The sequence below is a fragment of the Bactrocera tryoni genome, chromosome 2, assembly GCF_016617805.1.
Source record: "Bactrocera tryoni isolate S06 chromosome 2, CSIRO_BtryS06_freeze2, whole genome shotgun sequence".
In the NCBI taxonomy this organism is placed as follows: domain Eukaryota; kingdom Metazoa; phylum Arthropoda; class Insecta; order Diptera; family Tephritidae; genus Bactrocera; species Bactrocera tryoni.
The window spans coordinates 1,596,742-1,616,557 of NC_052500.1; positions in this window are offsets into that span (position 1 = coordinate 1,596,742).

Genomic DNA, 19,816 nt, shown 5'->3' on the forward strand with positions numbered 1-19,816 from the left:
AACAAAAAAGCGCAAACAATTGAAGACGTCTCGCGGAGCTAAAATGCACAACATTGCCGTATGATTATGCGTTGATTGCTGGCTCTCTGCGGTTCAGCCGAATGAGCGATGAGTTTTCAGTGTCGTTGCTGCTGCAGCGTGCGGTAATGGCGCAGAATTTTTGTGTTATGTTGGAGGGGGAGCATGCGGTAACGGGTGGTGATTGCTAGCCTGTTCGTAATAATTCATTCACAATTAAAAATGTCGGCGCATTATAACGATTGTTGGCCTCTCATTCGTCCGCACTGCAGCAGACATATTTTTTCCAAACGCCTGACTCGTTTCGCAGCAAGCAGCCAGCATGCGAGTGAGAGTGCAGAGAGCGTGTGTTGTGGAATTCTTTTAAATTTTGTTTTTCTGTGTTGAAAAAAAGTCGTCGCATTTATGAAGTGTAAACGTTTCGGTTGCGGTTTTTGAACATTACTTCAACACTCTTTTCTTCCGACGCCGCCGTCTTGCCCACACCTTTACCGCTCTGTTTCACTCAAATTTTACATTTCATTGTAGCTCTGAGTGTGTAATGTTCCATTACATTCCCAACATGTTCCTATGCAGTAACGCATTGTTGTTATTGCCACTCGCTGCTTAAGTTGAGCGAAATTGGTGGCACGATATGTTTGTATTTACGTACAGCGGCCAATGTCGCCATTGTAGGAGCTTTGCTCTATAATGAGGATTGTTGTTACATTCCTGGCTAAATGCTTCTGCCGCCGGCGTTGACATCGCTCGCAACAGCAGAGGGTAAAGGGTGTTGTGTGGATATGCTAGTGCGTTGCAAATTGTTTTTGCATTCAATTATTGCTGTTGAAATGTTGCTGTTGACTCCTTTGTTGACGTTGTCAATATGTAAGCGTTAATATGCGTATTTATTTGTATCCGTTTAAGTACTATTCTGATGATATGGATTTAATTTGTTTCATGTGTAAGAAAATGTTTAATTGTAGTTTCAATGAAATAATTGTCTGAAAGTATCCTTAGATTAGCTAGTAAATTGCTATTTAAAATTAATTTATGAATTTGTTATTTGCTATTGATGTTATTTTTATATAGTGTTTAACATACTTTTGTAGAAAAGTAATATAGGAGAAATATATGTATGTAAAAAGTCTGAGAAAAATGGTGTGATTAATTCTTCTTCTTCTTTACTGGTTATAACCGAGTTAACAACAGCGCGCCAGTCGCTTCTTCTTTTTGCTATGTGGCACCAGTTGGAGAAGCCAGGTCCTTCTCCACCAAGTTTTTCCAACAGAATGGAGGTCTTCCTCTTCCTCTGCTTCCCCCGGCGGGTACTGCACCGAATACTTTCAGAGCTGGATCGTTTTCGTCCATTCGGACGACTTGACCTAGCCAGCGTAGGCGCTGTCTTTTAACTTTCTGAACTATGTCAATGTCGTCGTATATCTCATAAAGCTAATTTTTCGATCGGATGTGGTATTGGTATTGCCAATGCGCAAAGGACCATGAATCTTCCGCAGAACCTTTCTCTCGAAAACTCGTAACGTCGAATCATCAGATGTTGTCATCGTCCATGCCTCTGCACCATATAGCACGACGGGAATAAAAACTGACTTGTAGAGTTTGGTTTTTGTTCGTCGAGAGAGGACTTGATTTCTCAATTGCCTACTCATTCCAAAGTAGCACCTGTTGGCAAGAGTAATTCTGCGTTGGATTTCGATGCTGATATTGTTGTTGCTGTTAATGCTGGTTCCAAGTTGGACGAAATTATCTACAACTTCTAAGTTATGACTGTCAACAGTGACGTGAGAGCCAAGTCGCGAGTGCAACGACTGTTTGTTTGATGACAGGAGATATTTCGTCTTGCGCTCGTTCACTACCAAACCCATCTGCTTTGCAGCAGCTTTGAAAGCGACGAAGAGGAGGTGTGTGTCGATCCTCTGTCCACGGGTCTTTTCCAAGATTTGGCGCATAGCGAATATCTGGTCAGTTGTTGGTTTTACAGGTCTAAAGCCATACTGATATGGTCAATCGGTTTGTTGACGGTGGGCTTTAATCTTTCACACAATACGCTCGATAGGAATTGGTTTTGTATGAAAAAAATAATGAAAATATTGTGTTCATCAAATTTCTCCAACTATGGCAGAATTCCGGCTGTTATGACTGTCCGTAATGAGAAATTTCACGGCAGGAATTGCTTGATTTACTGCATAAAACATTCTTCTAGTTGTTGTGTGGTCTTCAATGTTGTTGTTTTCAGTTCCGCTATCTCTCTGTTTGTCAACATAAATGTGAATTCTCATTACAGTTAAATAAATATGTATGCTGTTCTATCCTTAATACCCTGCTCATTTGAAAGAAAGTCGAATTGGAAATGAAAACAAAACGCACTTAACAAATTCTAAATTCTAAGCGCACTTAATTTATTAATTACCATCAATGGGAAACACTTTTTTTGAGCCGCGCCGCATCCGCGCCACTTGACAGCGCTAAATATCAAATGTTCTCCGACAACTGTCAACTGTCACCGGAACACGAGTTACGAACTGTCAAAGAAAGTCGCACAAGTGGGTTTCGGCACTTTCTTTCTGACATATTTTCATTCTCCAATTAACAACAACGCCAATGTTTATCTTTCTCGCAGGAAAACAAAATGCTGTACTAAAGAGCAACAAAGGGACTCTTCGAGAATGCGTACCGCCACTTGATTGGGTGAATAGAATAACAAGTGCAATAAATTAAAATATCGCATTGGTGCTTAACACGCCACTTGAGACTCAATTGTTATTTATGCTATGCGGCTCTTCTCCACCTCTGCTCCTCTTTAAGTGTCCCGATTTTGAGATTTTTCATTTTTCCCAGCCGGAGATTATTGCGCTGTGACATTTGGTGACAAACGCCGCCACTGCTTTGGCAGCCTCCTTAGCTGAGCGTTCTTATGAGGCAGCGTCAGTGCGCGCGAACACACACGTTGAAGTGTCAAAGTGACATTTGTACACCCAACAGGGGGTTAGGCGTTTGACACAAGGCAACGTGTTCGGGATGCGCAGCGCAACGATCGGTTGTGTGTAGAAATTCGTCGGTGTACTGCAAAGAAAGTCGGGCATGTGTGAGTGTACAAGCGTACATGGAAGTGCGTTTGTGCTCACCCCAAAAGTGGCAGCTCAAGCGGATTTGAGGCAATCAATTGGAGAAAAGTGTCAAATTACAAAAATCACACGCACTTAAGAGAGCTGCAGAAGAGTAGCCTGGAATAAAACAAGAACAACTGAAAGTATGAGACAGTCTGTAAAATTTTTACAGCAGTGCTTCGTTTAAGAAAATAATCCCTCCGAATCGACGGGTCAAAACTGAGTGAAAACCGTCTGACGCGTCGCAGGTTATGGCGAAAGTCAAAAATCCTCACTAATTGGCTCTTGCAGAGGCGACGGCGTGACATTTTGGATAAAAAATTATGGTTCACTCTTAAAGAATGACGAATTTGAAGAACTGTCAAAAGGCCAGTGTAACTTTAATTCCATGGGTCCTCGGTTTAATTGGTGTGACGTAGGTTTTGTGAAGGTGACTATTCAAGGGGTCGGGCAAAACTATTGAAATTGGAAATTGTTGAACAACGAAGCTTGTCAAATAAAGATTTTCTTTTATTCGCCCATGTTTCTAAGATAAACTCTAATTGCACAGTTCTACGTACAACAACAAGTAACTTCGCTAAATTCAAATTCGAAGGGAATATAACAACCTTTGGAACATGAATATCAAAGTTTGAAAAGTGAACAAAAAAATAGAAAATTTGTAAAGGACCTCAAGTCCATAACCTAAAATTTAAGAATCAATATAAAAATAACGCGCAATTTTAGAAATCTTGAAATATATGGCTTGTGGACTTCATAGCTTCTGCGTGAGCGCTTAGGTTGTGATCGCGCTGAATGGATCATCTATGACGGGGCATGGTGGCATCTCCCGGCATAAAAAGTTTCGTCACGTTAAATGTGTTAAAGTGTGCGTTGGCTGAGAGGGAGGCGCCACATTGTTGGTAATATACGCAAATGGGTAATGGCAACGTTGAAATATTCGAATGCTTGTAACTATATATGTATGTATTTGAATAAAAGGTGAACATATGCAGGATGTTGATAATGGGCACGCAACGGCCGGTACACGATAGCCGTGTTGGTTATGCTTGCCACGCCATGTTGTAGCACACATAGATACAGGTGTGGTGCAGATACAACACATTCGCACATAGGCACATGTGACTTACATATGTATATACATAGCTATGCATGATAACAGGAATGTATCTAGTATGTGTTCGCACGCAAACACACTTGCATGGCGGCTTGCCACATATCGTGTGACAAGTTTTCATTCAACTTCGGGCGACCAGAACGCGAGCGTGAACGCTTTGCGGGGATGGCGAATTGCATTTCATTTACTTTTCGGTTGCGTTTTATTTATTTTGTGTTTGCACATACACACATACATATACATACGTGCAACTGTGGTATGTAGGCATGTTGATGGCTGCATGCGATGGCTGTGACCACATTTAGTAATGTTAAAAAACGCTGGTAATTATTCAAAATTACGGGCATTTGCATGTTATACTGGAGGCGGCGCGCCTCTCATATGCTCTACACACATGCTTATGCCTTCACATGGGTGAAATGGCGCGGTGGGTGGTGAGCGGTGTGGAAGTGGTGCAGAGCTGCGGCAGTGATGTGGGTAATTACTCGCAAATGGGCGTTGCATGTGGACGTGTTGGATGCGTTGGTTGGCGCTATGATTGCTGTTAAAATTGTTTTCGCTGTGTTGTTGCTGTTGCTGTTGTGGTTGAATAGCTGTTGGTACTTAAAAATAATTGTTAATGCGCCACAATAAACAAATAATAAAAATGCCAACATGTAAACGCCATTATGCATATTCGGTCGGCATGCACACACTCATTCACTTCACATGCTCATATCCACATGCACATAGTATGCGTTTATATACAGCCGATTGTCCATGTATGCACGCATATTGAGATATTATAGCTAATAAAGCATATAACAGCTATTTCGTACATACATATGTATGTATGTGTATATACATATGTACATACATATATGTATGTATTTGTACAGTTATTAGTTGATACGAAATATATTTACTTAGCGCAATTTATAAAATATGTACATATATAGGTAAAGTGTTTATTGTATTGGTTTTTGATGCGGTTCTCTGACCGCCAACAAATTCTATGTAATTTGTTAGTAAATTACTGAAAGCTGTCAATTGTTACTATTCACGCGTAAAGCTATGTGACATATATATTTAGTGAGCTCTAGCTGTGCTGTTAAATATCATTAGGCAATTTTTATGTGAATATAATGACTCCCCTGAGTTGCTGAAAAAACTCAAATTATTCATATTGCTTAATTCGATGATTTTCGAAAGAAAAAAATGTTTATCCTTTTTTTAATTTGTACCAAAAATAGTTCGCCTCTATGTCAAAATGTCTGCACTGGAAACCCTTACAAAACTTATACCGTTATGTACAAACAGCTGTGAAACATTTTCGATGCATTTATTCAGGCACGAAAAAAATGGCGGCGGAACTGAAAGTTGATCAACAATCTGCGGGCGACAAACAGAACGCGAAAAATTCTGCGTGAGAACTTGGGAAGAAGAAGAATACTACAGGGTTCCAGTGTACATTCCTCTGTTGGATACAATTGGCAAAGATTTAAAGACGCGCTTTTCTACAGAAGTATTGGATGGATTTCAACAGAGTTTGCTGCTTCCAGAAAAAGTATGTGCTTTGAAAACCAAAGAAATGGAAAATCTTATTGGCTGCTTGATCGATGGATAATGACAACGTGATACGACATTTGAAGCTCAAAGATGAACTTGATCACTGGCAGTGCCATTGGTGGCCAAAGCAAAAGTCAAAAGAGAACTAGTTACCGACTAGTGCATTGGAAACGTTGAAGAACTGCGATGTAGACCTATACCACTTAATTCATAGCTTTCTTCGCATACTCTGCACACTTTCTGTGACGAATGTGAGCTGCGAACGCTCTTTTTCGACACTTCGCCGCATGAAAACGCGGCTGAGGACGAACATGCTCCAAGATAGATTGATCGGTCTGGTGTTGCTGGCACGCATCATGACATTGAAGTCACTGCAGGAAGTTCTCGAATGATTCTCAAAACTTATACTTTTCTATTCAATACAAGAACTGACTACAACAGTAGGTATTATACATTGCATTAAAATATGTCACCCGCACGTCTATGGTTTATTATGTGTTTTTTCAATTTAGCAGGATTTGATATTAGAAAATCGGTTTGAATTTTTTCCACCATTATACGGATATTAAACTGTATAAAGACTACTATATTACATATAATAATTTTCATGTTTCAAGAAAAAGAATTGAAGTGATGGGTCTAGGGCTGAACGAGAACAAGACGAGGTACCTCCAGCCATAAAAAAGAGGATCTCTACGTTTGGAAGACTACGATACTGTTGACAGCTATAATATTGAGGTAGTCGTAGGGGAAGAGTTCGTCTATCTTGGATCCAGCATAAATACCAACAACAAATACCAAAAACTCTCAGCATGAGTTCAGTTGGCAACTGAAAAGTAGAATCCACTCTCGCGAAACTAAGCTAACGCTGTATAAGTCACTCCATTCTCCATTCATTCCTGCATATGGCGCGGAAGCCATGAGCATCAGTTAAGAGCGTTCGACAGAAAATGGGGCGATGGGGAGAATCGGAATTGTGAAATGCTGAGCTGTATGAGCTATTCGGCGATATGCACTTATCGGCTGCGGTGGTTTGGCTAAGTTGTTCGAATCGAAGAAAATGCTCCTGCTCGTAAAATGTAGGATCGGTGCCGACTAGTGGCTGACGAAAAAAGGACGAACGAAACTCAGATATCCTCCCGTCTGCAATGGATGGAGACCCGGCGAAGCTAGAAATCTCAAACTGGCGCCGTTGTGCTCAATGCGGAGATGACTGGCAAAGGCTTATCAACGCAACCGAGATCGACCCCTGTTGCAGTGGCAACCTGATGATGATACAGACTATATTAATAGACTCAAGTGTAGAGGCACTTGTCAGAATTTCCGGAAGTTTGTGATGTGTTTCATAAAAATTACTCATTTACACAGTTTTGATAAGCCCAAATTGTAGTTTTTCTACTCAAAAGCCCTCTTCCGGTTTAGTATTTTAAGATGCACTTAGAAGCCGAGTAGCACGTGGCAGGAAGGAACGAAGATGATGCGCCAAATTCAATTCAGTGATTTATGTAAATGATATATATACAAATATACATATATAATATGTGTACAAATGTGAATTTGTTCAACTTTTCATATATGTATATACATATATATATTTGTTTGTATTATGCGTTGGCATGCTTTGTTGATTTGCTACAGTGAGCTATAGCAAAAGCCATTTTGAGTAAATCACCTTAAAAGTCGATTTTGAAAACCCATTTCACCGATACATTTGATTTGTTGTTTGGCCATTTAGTTGCCTTTCGGCGCGGCCATCAAGCAAATGGCCCTCCTGCCAGCCCATGCAGCATGAGTTCGCCGTTGTTGTCCCGCAGTCTGTCGGTGTGTGTCTGCTTTGTTTGATTGCCGTTCAGTGCGAAGCTATGCGCATGTGACGCCTATGTGACTTTGCAGAGCTGCATATTGCACGCTGGTGCTGGTGCTGTTGCTGGTGTTGTTGTCATGTTTGTCAACTGTCATCCGTGGCAGTTGTCCTTTATTCTGATTGTTTGACATTTTTTCGCTGTTGTTCGCCAATGCTCGTTGCACTGATAATGTTTGGTTTTAGTTATTGTTGTTGTTGTTGTGGCATGACACTGTACAAATATTAATTTATTATCCGCCTTTGCAAATATTTACAAAATATCTCCGATTTTGACTGCGTTGTAAACGCCTTCTTTGGACATTAGTTTTAATCTCTCTGCCCAACATTCATCAGGAAGTGAAGGCTTTGGCGACAGTGACACAGAACCTTATGTTATTATGACTGTGACTGGAAAATTCAGTTACTTATAGAAGAGTCTGTATATATTTAAAGGATTTTAGATTTCGATATATAGCAGAGCTCGGAATTGTGGGTGGAAAATAGTAATACTAGTTAAGTTATTTGAGTTATTTAGGAACCTAGGTTAGGAGGCTGGTTTTTGATAGTATAAGTAAAAAATATATATGTTTATATATAAAAGACGTAACTGAGTCAATTTAGCCAACTCATTTGTCGGAATCGCCAAAATCGGACCACTATAACGAATAAAGGGTCATCCAAGTAGAGGTACTTTTTTCAATAGCCTTTTTTTTTTGTAAAGATCACTCGTAAGTCGTGTCAAGCTGTCATGTTATTTTTGCCTAGTATTGTTTGACAAAGTTTCCATATCGTTCAACTTTATTACGAAAATTCACGTTCTGTAAAGAATGTTTTTCGCGCGCTTCGTTCAACTTATGGTCAACATAATGGATCTACTGTGCGTACTATTCGCGACACAATCTTGAGACCCAGCATTAGACGACGTCCAGCACGCAATGAAGAAAATAGAGCAGCCGTTGCTGAGAGTGTAAACGAAGACGGTGGAGAGTCAATTTGGCGCCGCAGCAACTCGGACTGACGTATGGAACGAGTTGGCAAATTTTACGTCGAAATCTTGAATTGAAAGTAGACAAAATGCAGCTTGCAATAGTTCCAAGTGGAACCGACGTTTTCGAGCCACATTTTGTTCCGCGATGAGGCCCATTTTCGTCTGGGTATGGGTATGTAAATAAGCAAAATTGTCGACCTGAAGAGATTCAAGTGCTGCCATTGTCCAGAAAAACAACGGTTTGATGTGGTTTATGGCTGGTGGAATCATCGATCTATATTTCTTCAAAAATTATGCCAGTAAAAACGTAACCGTCAATGGCAACCGCTATCGCGCCATGATATCCGACTTTTTGATGCCTTAAATTGAAGCTCGTGATCTCAGCGACATTTGGTTTAAACAAGACGTCGCCACTTCCCACACATCGGTGAGCACATAATTTCACGTTTTGGGCAGGTCGATTGGCCATCAAGTTCACGTGATATCACACCGTTAGATCTTTAGACAACGAATGGACCGTCTGAGACGTAGCCACGGCCAACATTTGAAAGAGATAATCTTCAAAAAATAAATGCCAAAGAATGTTCTTTCGAATGATAATAAACATTGAAGTTTCTGTGTTTTTTCTTTCAAAAACTAGAGAAGAAAGTCTAGTTCGTATAAGGAAACTTTTTTAAGCTGTGACGGGCGCAACAAGTTAACGTTTTTTCGAACAAATCTTAATAAAAATAATATATATGACATGTGCATGTGTGTATGTATACATACATATATTTTATACAAATATACGAACACATAACTACCAACACGCACTCATATTTTCTAATATTGTTTCTAAAAAGGCCGCCTCTCCACCATGTGTCAAGTTGTCATAAATCCTAGTGCTGCAGGCCCAGCAACAATTCCATAGCATTTCCAATTTTTCAAATCACGCGTCGTTTAAGTTGTGATTTATGCGGCAAAACACATTCAAACCCCCCGAAAATTTGACAAAAACAAGAGTTCTTTTGCTGACTGCGTTTAGGAAATTGTTAATGAGTCAAATTACAGATGTGTATAAAAAATGCTCGAAACAAGTCAATATGTGCCTTAGACAAACGTACAAACATACCTACAGTGGCACAAAGTCGTTGATGCTGCGGCTGTTGCAGTTCAGATTTCAATTTTGCGCCTCTCCCGGAGCATCACATCTCTTTCATTGCATTGTAGAGTCCTGCTATTATAGGACTCCATAAGCATGCATACCTAGTTACATACATTCCATAAATCTATATATGTTTATATAAGTAGATTGCATGACGTTTGTGGCGTGAGCTGCTTCTTTCGGTGCAAAGGTGTGACATTTGTTGCATTTGTTGTATATGAGAGTTTGACATTTTCGCGTTGCATTGCGTCTGCTGTCATTGTTTCTCGCTTTGTAGTGTCGTCTAGTGAGACAAAGCTGCAGGGCGCTGCGGTTTTCATACCTTCACTGCGCTGCCATTGTTTCATTGTTTGTTTGTTTGCTTGTTTGCCTTCACTACCGTTTGTTCGTTTATATTTTTTCCATTCAGCGTTTATGACTTTGGAAGATTTATGCACCGCAATGTCGGTTAATGCCCCGCAATACTTGGAAGTGTCTTGTTTCGGTTGCTTTCCGACTGAGGCTTCGGAAAAGTCACTTCTTAATTTTCTTTGGAGGTCACATTAGCTGTGTTCTCTTCTGTTACTTGGCGTTTTGTGGTTTCAAAACTCATAACCGTGACCACAATTTTAGGGAGTGCATATATGCAGTTTACCCAGAAGTCCATTGAGCTTCGAAGATATTTCTGTACAAAAAATACAGGTATCAATATTTTACTGATTTAGATTCATTCCGTTATGTCCAGTGCCTTATACAGGGAACTTGAGATTATTTGTATTTCATGCAAAGGCATTGTGTCCCAAGCTAGTGAGCTTTAAGTATAGGGTAGTCGAAAAAGTCTTTTCGTATTTTTAATAGATGTCATTGCAGTCCAATATAATGAATTTTATTTCTACTATATCTAGCCATTTTTTTTTCAATCTCACTAAGCTCAGGGAACACCTTTCGGTAATCTTCTTAATTCCAAACGCAGTAAAGAATTATTTGATCCTTCGCGCCTGCAATTGGACATCATTTAAAAGTGTGGTTTCCAAATGTATCGGCGAGGTGTTAATTAGAACACCCTGTGCCACCAGCAAGCAGTCATTTAAGTTGTTAATCCACGTGCAGCTGCAACGCCCTTCGGAAACACATAGGTTATGTGCAAATTACGTTCGTCTTTTCACAGTTTTTCTTCGCTTTTGGCAAGACATTTTAAGGACCACCTGCACTTCCTGTGGCGCATGTGTTGCACCCACCGTGGCTTGCGAAAGTAAAATTAGCTCGACGTGTTGCACAGTTTTGCACTCTGTAATTAAAATTGCCGAAAACCCAGCACAGCGGTCGACGGAAGAATTGAGTTTTTAACGAAACTTTTCTTTGATGAACAGCAGAGCAACAATAACTGCAGCTAAGATGTGCCACCAACAGCGCAGCGCCCACTGGTTGCTTGGAGGTGTTGGCATTGCGGCAACCTTTGACACCCGTCCGCTGAGCGGTTACTTCGATTTTTGCTGCGTGGCAAAATATATAAGAGGAGAGACTAAATTTAAGTAAGCCCAAGGAAGCAATTAGGGAAATAATCCTTGTGAAATACCTACGCATTGCAATCAGTAGGAGAGCGGGGCATTCGTCCTTTTTTACAAAATACTTAATTGAGGTGTAGTTGTTCCATACTTCGATCTCTACTCTACAGCGGTCAATTTCACTTTCAATGATTGCATAACATTTACTCTATAGGCACTGTGTTGTGTAGCCAGGAGGTGTTAGCACAGGTCTACTAATTACAGGGTAGTGCAACTGTAGGCGTTACCTCAATTGTAAGGAATCTTCTTCGGACTTCCGTGCATCAGAAGTATCCCTACACACCTGCACACACATACACAGGTAGCACATGCCGATTTTGATTAATTAAATTTACTTTGACTAACCAAAATAATTTCCTTAAATTCCATCCTTCAGCGTCTTTTCTCGCTCTTCTCTTTATCGCGCTTCCTTCCACACCTTTACGAAATCACGCAGCTCAACTGCCAATCCTTCTAATCCTCATAAATTGCCTTTTCGTGCCACAAAGTCAACAAACTACCACACTCAAACAATAGTTAAGTTCTTTTGTCATAGATTTTGTTGTCTTTGTGGTGAGCGCGAACCAAAAATGACTGATGCAGGCTCTCCCATGCAACATTTTTCCAAAAGCGAATGTGTATGTATGCGTTGAGTGCTTCACAATTCGACATTTCGCTCTAAATTGTATTTAAATTCTTTGATATGCATTTCCCGTTTGACACCAGGTAAGCGCTCTAAGAAGACGCAGCATCTGCCAAATGACAGATCAGCCAACCGCATGCAATCAAGCAACTCCTCATGTTGTGGCAGCGGCAGTGTGGTGCGCAGGACCTCCCTGATTCTCGTCTGATTGCATGCGATAGATCATTCTTCTGGCAACAATAGTCTCGTAATTTGAATTCTTCATGCCAATACAATTTCTAAGGCGGTCCAAATATCCCCTGTGTCCTTTATGTGTTGCACTGACGTGTTTTGCCAACAGGCTCATTAAAAATTCATATTTATTTCATATTCATTGCATAGCTGACAGCAAAGGAATGTGGTTTTTTCTCAGGTTCTGGAAATAAGTGAGATAATATTTTAATTTATTGGAATATCCTGGATACGTGTTGGTTTCAAAATAAATAAAATTTTATTTGGTTGTCTTTACTCTTAACCGGGTACCTAAAATCTGTATTTATGAATATACATTATGGTACTTAGCTAATATTTAAATTTCATAATATTTTTAATAAGGGATTTCCAAACCCTAGTTTTGACTAGAAATTCAGTCTGTTCTACGTTTCATCCTTTTATACTTTTTTACATGACAGGCAGGTCTTGTAAGTGAAGAACACCATAACTTTACTTGAACTCATGGATAATCCATTTGCTGCTGCGTTGTTCCGCGTAACTCTGATAGTGAGAAAGGTGTCTGATGAGTGGGTTTGAAGGGTCATTAGAGCGTTAGAAAATTGAATTTTCTATAATAGTCGGAAGAATGTCTATCTATCATGAACCATACTCAATATCACAGTACTCTAGAAAGGTTTTAAAAGTCTAATTCTTGCAGCACCGTCACTGTTGATAGTCATAACTTCGAAGTCGTAGATAATTTCGTCTATCTTGGAACCAGCATTAACAGCTACAACAATGTCAGCCTCGAAATCCAACGCAGAATAACTTTTGCCAACAGATGCTACTTTGGACTGAGTGGGCAACTGAGAAGTAAAGTTCTCTCTCGACGAACGAAAACCAAACTCTATAAGTCACTCATTATTCCCGTCCTGCTATATGGTACAGAGGCATGGACGATGACAACATCTGATGAGTCTACGTTACGAGTTTTCGAGAGAAAGGTTCTGCGAAAGATTTATGGCCTTTTGCAAATACGTTGGAACGAAAACTTTCAATTCGATGTCTCAAAAACTGGTCGACATGGTTAAATCGACTCAGCTAGCCACGCTGATCATCTGTATATATATTTTGTGAGATCTGACGTTTCCTTTTGGGTATTACAGGGTATAAAATTCTGACAGAAAGTGGAAGAGTGTGGTCAGCTCACCTCTGTACTCAAAAAATACTCTCCAGTATATTTCACGCGCGATTCGACAATATGTATCCGAAAGTAAACATATTACGTGGATTTTAAATAAAATCCGATTGTAAAACTTCGTAATTGCAAACAAGATTTTCCTGACACATGCAGATCGGCACTGAGTTCTAATTTCCAAAATTGTAGGCGTTCTTCGAAGACTCATAAATCACTTTAGCAACAAAGCAGGTCCACCCTGGAAATGTGGCAAAAATTTCCAACGTACCATGAAGGATCGGCCGAAAACAAATGAATTGTGTGAATGGAAATGTGTAAAAGTGTTATGAATTGGCCATTTAAGCGGTTTAAGTGTCAAATCCGAGAGCATGTTTGTACATACATATGTAGCGCAGCGCATAACCGCCGGGTGGTCGCTCTCGTATCCTGCATTATCCTTTGCGCAGTGTTTGCGCGTTTGTGCCAGAGCGTAACGTGTGACGCCTTTCTGTTACGCCTTTAGTGCCGTGAAATGCCCAGGAAGCAGCCAGTGTATACGAGTTTTAAGTTACGTTTCGCTTTGCGCAATATTGCATAATTCTAAGTGAAGCCGCAGCCGAGAAGGTGTTACCCCAAAAACGGCAATGTGTGTGGTCCTCGCAACATAAGCGCGATGAATTGCCCTGCATTTTGCATTTTTTGGTAGCTCCGAGGGCAGTATGCAGATTGGCTTGTATGGCTGCGAGGCACCGAAGGCTTGCCAAGTAGGAAGCGTTGGAAATTTGAGGCGTCAACAGTGAAAATCCGCTTATGACAGTTTTGCAGCAGTTGCTGCTGTGCGCTACAACAACAGTAACACACTTTCGCATATACAGATCGGATGACCCGATACTACTTAATTAACGCGATTCAGTGAATATTGAAATGAAATATTAAAGTCGCTTGAACGGAAAGGATTTGAAAGAGTCTCCATTTCACTTTTGGTTTCGTCACATTTCCGAATACTTTTTGTAGTTTGTTTCGCCGTTCTTGCACTAAAGAGAAGTTAAAGAGCAGTCCTCATTAGCCCCATTTAAGCGGATGGCGTGACTTGTGCGTTTTCTCAACGCCGGCATTTGGTTAGACAATTCACTTGTAATTGCTTGTGCGATCATTAAATGTTTTGCTAGTGTTCAATTCATTTGCCAGATGACAGCACGCGCTGCAATTGTCAGTATCCATCAAATTCAACCAGAAGCACTTTTGGATGTTGTAATTTGCTCGCCGCTTTCTTGACCTTATGTTGCAGCAACACGCACCACTTTCAACGTATGCGGCACGAAAGCAGCCCGTACCGTTAGCTTCTATGTACGTATGTGTGTAAATGCGTGCCTCATGAAACAAAAAACTTAACTACGAATTGTACGCAAGTACCGTTCAGTAAGGTACTCGTATTGCATTGCCTTTCCATTACTATTCCGTTGTCTTCCGTGCTTTTTGTTGCAAACGGAAAAATTAACATTTCGTCCATATGAAATGCTGTTCAATGTCACTAAAAAGTGTATTGAATGTTTGGTTCGCCACCGCTTTTTCAGTAGCAGTGCGGCTTTCGTACGCTATTAGCGTAATTAGATCTTCTCGTCCGTCCTTGTTTGTTTGCAATTACACTCCGGTTTCGCTCTCGCGATTGGCTGCTTCATTTTGCGCTGGATTGAAGGTCCTTCAGCACAATAGCCTTACAGCAGTAAACGTGGTGCAGTAGACACTGGATATAATGGGTATCTAGTGGACATTAATTTTCCAAAAAATTTGCCACTTAAAACTTCTTGTTAAAGACTTCAAAAATTAGCAGCTGATAAAGTGGCGGTGTTAAAAAGTTGGCACATTTTTTATTGCTTCTTCAGACTGTTTCGAATTTAAAAAGTACAGGGTTCGTACGGAAAGTTATAGAACTCATTTTCTTTTGCCGTGACTGTACTTCAGAGCGGAGGGCTGGAAAAAGGTCGCTGATGAAAACCGAGCTGGGAGACCTGTGACTTCGACAAACACCTACAATGGTAGGTCTGCGCAAAGTTTCGAACTCTGACCGTCGACTAAGTGTTCGTTTAATAGCCCGAAGAGTCATCGCAGCCGATTGAAAGTTGCACCACGACAACGCCCCTGCTCACACCGCATTTCTTGTGAACAGCCGCCTAACCAAGGTCGGCATCCCAATGTTTCCGCAGCCGCCTTACCGCCCAGATGTGGCCCCTAGGACTCGTCTCAGTCCTATTACTTTTCGGCTAAACCCTGTTGTAAAAATTTAAATGTGGGATTATAGCTGGCTCCAGACATAGGCAAGTCCGCAGAGAAGACTCCCAAAAATTTCAGTTAAATCGGTCTTCATCTTAGAACTGCAGCATCAATGGTTTCCACTTCTATCAGTTACACACTGTTTGCTCGGACTAACTTGATGAAATGCCAACACTAAGTGGCAAATATCCTGACTAGCTTCATTACTCGCGTTTCAATAGTGGAACCTCAAACCATCGAACGGTGAGTGTGAAGCCGTTGCTACTAATTTGCGCTCGTAATTTCTGGTGCACTGAAATTGTTACCGTTGCACGATATCTATGTGTGTGTGTGGGATGATGGTTATTGTTTTCTGATGGAACGTGAGCAATTTGTTTACAATCAGCATAATTGCTTGGCGGTTCTTGCAACACTTCAATGTGGCTCGTTAGTCGTCGGTTTGTCGCTCACTCGTGTGTGGGGGAGTTCATTTCGTTTTAATTCTTCCCATGGGTGTACTGGTTCACCTATTGTACACGCACCTCGGCTGAATATTTCTCTTAATGCTTGTTTTTGGTGGTTCGGTGGTGGTGGTGGTGGTGGTGGTGTACTGTAAGTACGAGTACGCGATGCCGTTAGTTCATTTTGTTGTTGTCGTAATTAACTAAAATGATTAAGCGATGTGCAGAGGGCAATGGTGAGCCAAGCAAGTTGCCGTAATTACATTAACTTATGTCAGCAGACGCTACCGGCGATCGATTCGAATTTTCAATATAGAAAATTGTATGTATGTATGTGTGTATGTATTCATGTGATTATGCGTACCTAGTACCTAACTGAGTATGTTTCTTTTGAAATTAGCCCAAACGACACCCTTTCTAACACAATTCTCGTTAATTCAATGCATCCGATGTGTGGCATACAGTTGAGTTTCGGTTTCGGTGTTATATATTTCTCCAATCAATCATAATAAAAGCGCTCATCGGCGGCCACACATCTAGAGCAACAATAACATATTGCACTCAGACAAAAAAATATATGGAGAAACTGATTCAATTAACTATACATAAATATTTTGTAAATATGATTTGATTCACAGCAGATCCATATCATTGGTAGAAACACACATATACAAACATTTGTACATTAGCAATGATCGATCTTATTTGCGATTTTCCAACAAATTCAACTGTCGCAGCAAAGCAACAACAATGACAACATCACACTACTTAGTGAAATTTCACACAAAATCTAATTAAATTAAAATCAGAGTGACGGACGGAGAAACGGTCGCCGTTGACACTGATTGATCTGCCGGCACTCTTGACATACCTGCATACATACATACATGTTTCTAATGTTGTACACATGATTTGAACTGTATTGTCTGTAAGTGAATGTAAGAAGGATCTTCGACCACAGCATCCATAAAATGCACAATAGCAACAATATTCTCATTTGGTTTCGGTTTTTTATTGTCTTTCGCTTGATGCTTGTCATTGTGACAAAATGTGTCATATTATTATTGTGCGATTTATGATCGATTGACATCCATGAACACATATAGAAAACTAACTATTATAAAGAAAGATCAATGGCGGCCCAAACAACGTGTGGGATCGGTGAAAATCGAATATTAGCTCAAAACGAAAACAAATTTTATGATCTGTAATGTATATACTATATTTTCTTATTAAAAAAGTATTGTAATGAGCATAAGAATAGCTTGAATTTCGAACTTATTCATTGCAGAGAATAGATTTCTTCCCTTCTATATAATATGTATGCGTTTATTTTAATTTCCCAATAAAATTCTGAAATACTTATTTTCGCATTTTCGCTTAACTTTTAAACGGATTATTGAAAATTTAAGGTAAATCTTAACAAAAAACTTTGGGAAAGTCCTTATATTTCTTAAATTTTAGAGTATATAAGAACAGGCACCGTCATATCTTAAGCCTAACCTACTTGATTTTTATGTTTATTTAAACGAGATAGATATCGAGTGGAGGATGGATTCATCAACTGATGAAAGTTCCCTGATTGCCATTCACTTGGGAGTGGCCAGAGACGATTTTTTTTACATATGGATCAAGCAGGAAGCAATCAAGAAACCGCCACGTAAAAAACGTCCCGAATTAAAACGAAATAACAGCCTCGGAAGAGAAACCTCCTTTTGATGACGACCATGGCAAAGGCATTAAGGATAACGATTTAAGGGCATGCACCTGGAATGTTCGGTTACTTAATAGGGAAGGCTCCGCTGTCCAACTGGTTGATGTCCTTGTAAAAATAAAGACTGACATCACCGCCGTCTAAGAAGTGCGATGGACGTGGCAAGCACTGACCATATAAAGAAGCGCAAATTCGGTGTGGGATTCGTGGTGGCATTTACCCCGGTGGATGAACGACTAGCCACAATCCGCATCAAAGCGAAGTTCTTCAACATATCGTTGAATTGTGCCAACGCCCCGATGAACCAGTAGGACAATGTGACCAAAGATGCCTTCTATGAGCGCTTGGAGCGCACTTATGAGAGCTGCCCTGCCACGATGTCAAAATCGTGCTTGGCGACTTTAACGCCATGGTGGCACTACGGTCGCTAAATTCAGCCTCCACGATGAAACATCCCCAAATGGGTTGATTCTGATCGACCCGGGTCCGAAATATGGTTATCTGTAGTACTAGATTATAGCATAAGAAAATTCATCAAGCTCCCTGGCTGTCTTCGGATCGAAAAACCTACAACCAGATCGATCCTGTTGTGATAGACGGAAGACACGTCTCCAGTGTATTATATGTGCGTGCACTCCGGGGTCCTAATATCGACTCGGACCACTATCTTGTTGCATCCAAGATTCGCACCCGCCTCTGTGAAGCAAAAAACGCACACCCACAAACACAAGGAAGGTTCGACGTCGAGAAGCTGCAATCACAACAGATAGCCGAACAATTTTCTACTCGACTTGCACTCCTACTCTCTGAGAGCACTCGAGCACTATAAGGGCGATCCAGACGATTTTCTCTTTGTTTTACTGGATGTAATCACAAAGACCTAGAAAGCAATGATTAAAACGAACATGTCAAGAAAACATTTCTCTAAAAATTTATAAAAAAAATCGCTCATGTCTTCTTCTATAATTTTTAATAAACTGAATAATCTCTTGATACATTTTACAAACCTATAACAATTTTTTACTGAATACGATATAAGTATATGTGTATGTATACCTCTGTATACGGCTGGTGAAACTCCTTCCCTATGAACGACAAAGCAATTCCCTTGCCGAGATCCAGTGCGCAGCAATTAAAAGGAATTTCGGCTGCAATAAAAGAGAAACTTACGAAAATTGTCATAAAATTTCAAATTAAGCGCCACAAACGCACTTTCGGCTGATAAACGAAACACAACGAAATGGTGAATATGCTAACAAAGTCATATGGGTATTTTATTACACTCGCGGCATATGTGAATTATAGTCCAAACACAAACCTAAACACCTATGAACACACTTACACACACATACCCACTTTGTGAGTTTGTGGCAGCACGAAGTGGCAACATATTTTGTCAACTAAAAATAACGTATGTGCCACCGACTGCCGAGATTGCCTTGCGCGATAGTCTGGCGGCGGGAGTAATCCCTAACCGCAGCCAATATGATTTGCCGCCGCTGATCACAAAGCAGAGCGTCGATGTTTAAGTGTGACTTCATATGCGAGTATTTCCAGTGTCTGCTGCCTATTTGATTGGCTTTGTGAATACACACACACATCTAAGTATATTATAGTACGCATTGCTTGGCTGTGAATCTGTAAAGCGTCAGTTGGCGCGTGTTCCACACATTCACAACTGGCTTGCTGGCGAGGAGAACGCTTCCGTATGTGGTAGTGCGTGCGCGGATATGAGTAATGTGCACCTTATGCTTCAAAGGGCTGCCACTGCCATCAACGCGCTTACGGCGCCCGCTAACCACTCCTCCGCCAAGAAGCTGCCATGGATGATGCGATTAAAAGGAGCTCATTTAATGACTCAAGACTACAAATTTCATAAACAACAACTTCCGAAACGTAACAAAAAGGGGTGTTTGTTTATGATCTGTTCAAACTACCTTCACCTCCCCGCATGCCGCTAACGGTTTACTGAATTAGTGCGATGGCAATTGGCAACTGGCAGCTGATAGGCCATATGCCACGATATGAGTCTCTGCGGGTTGATTTTGTTGAATTTTGAGTTGAAATTCGTTAGGGTTATTTAGATTTCGT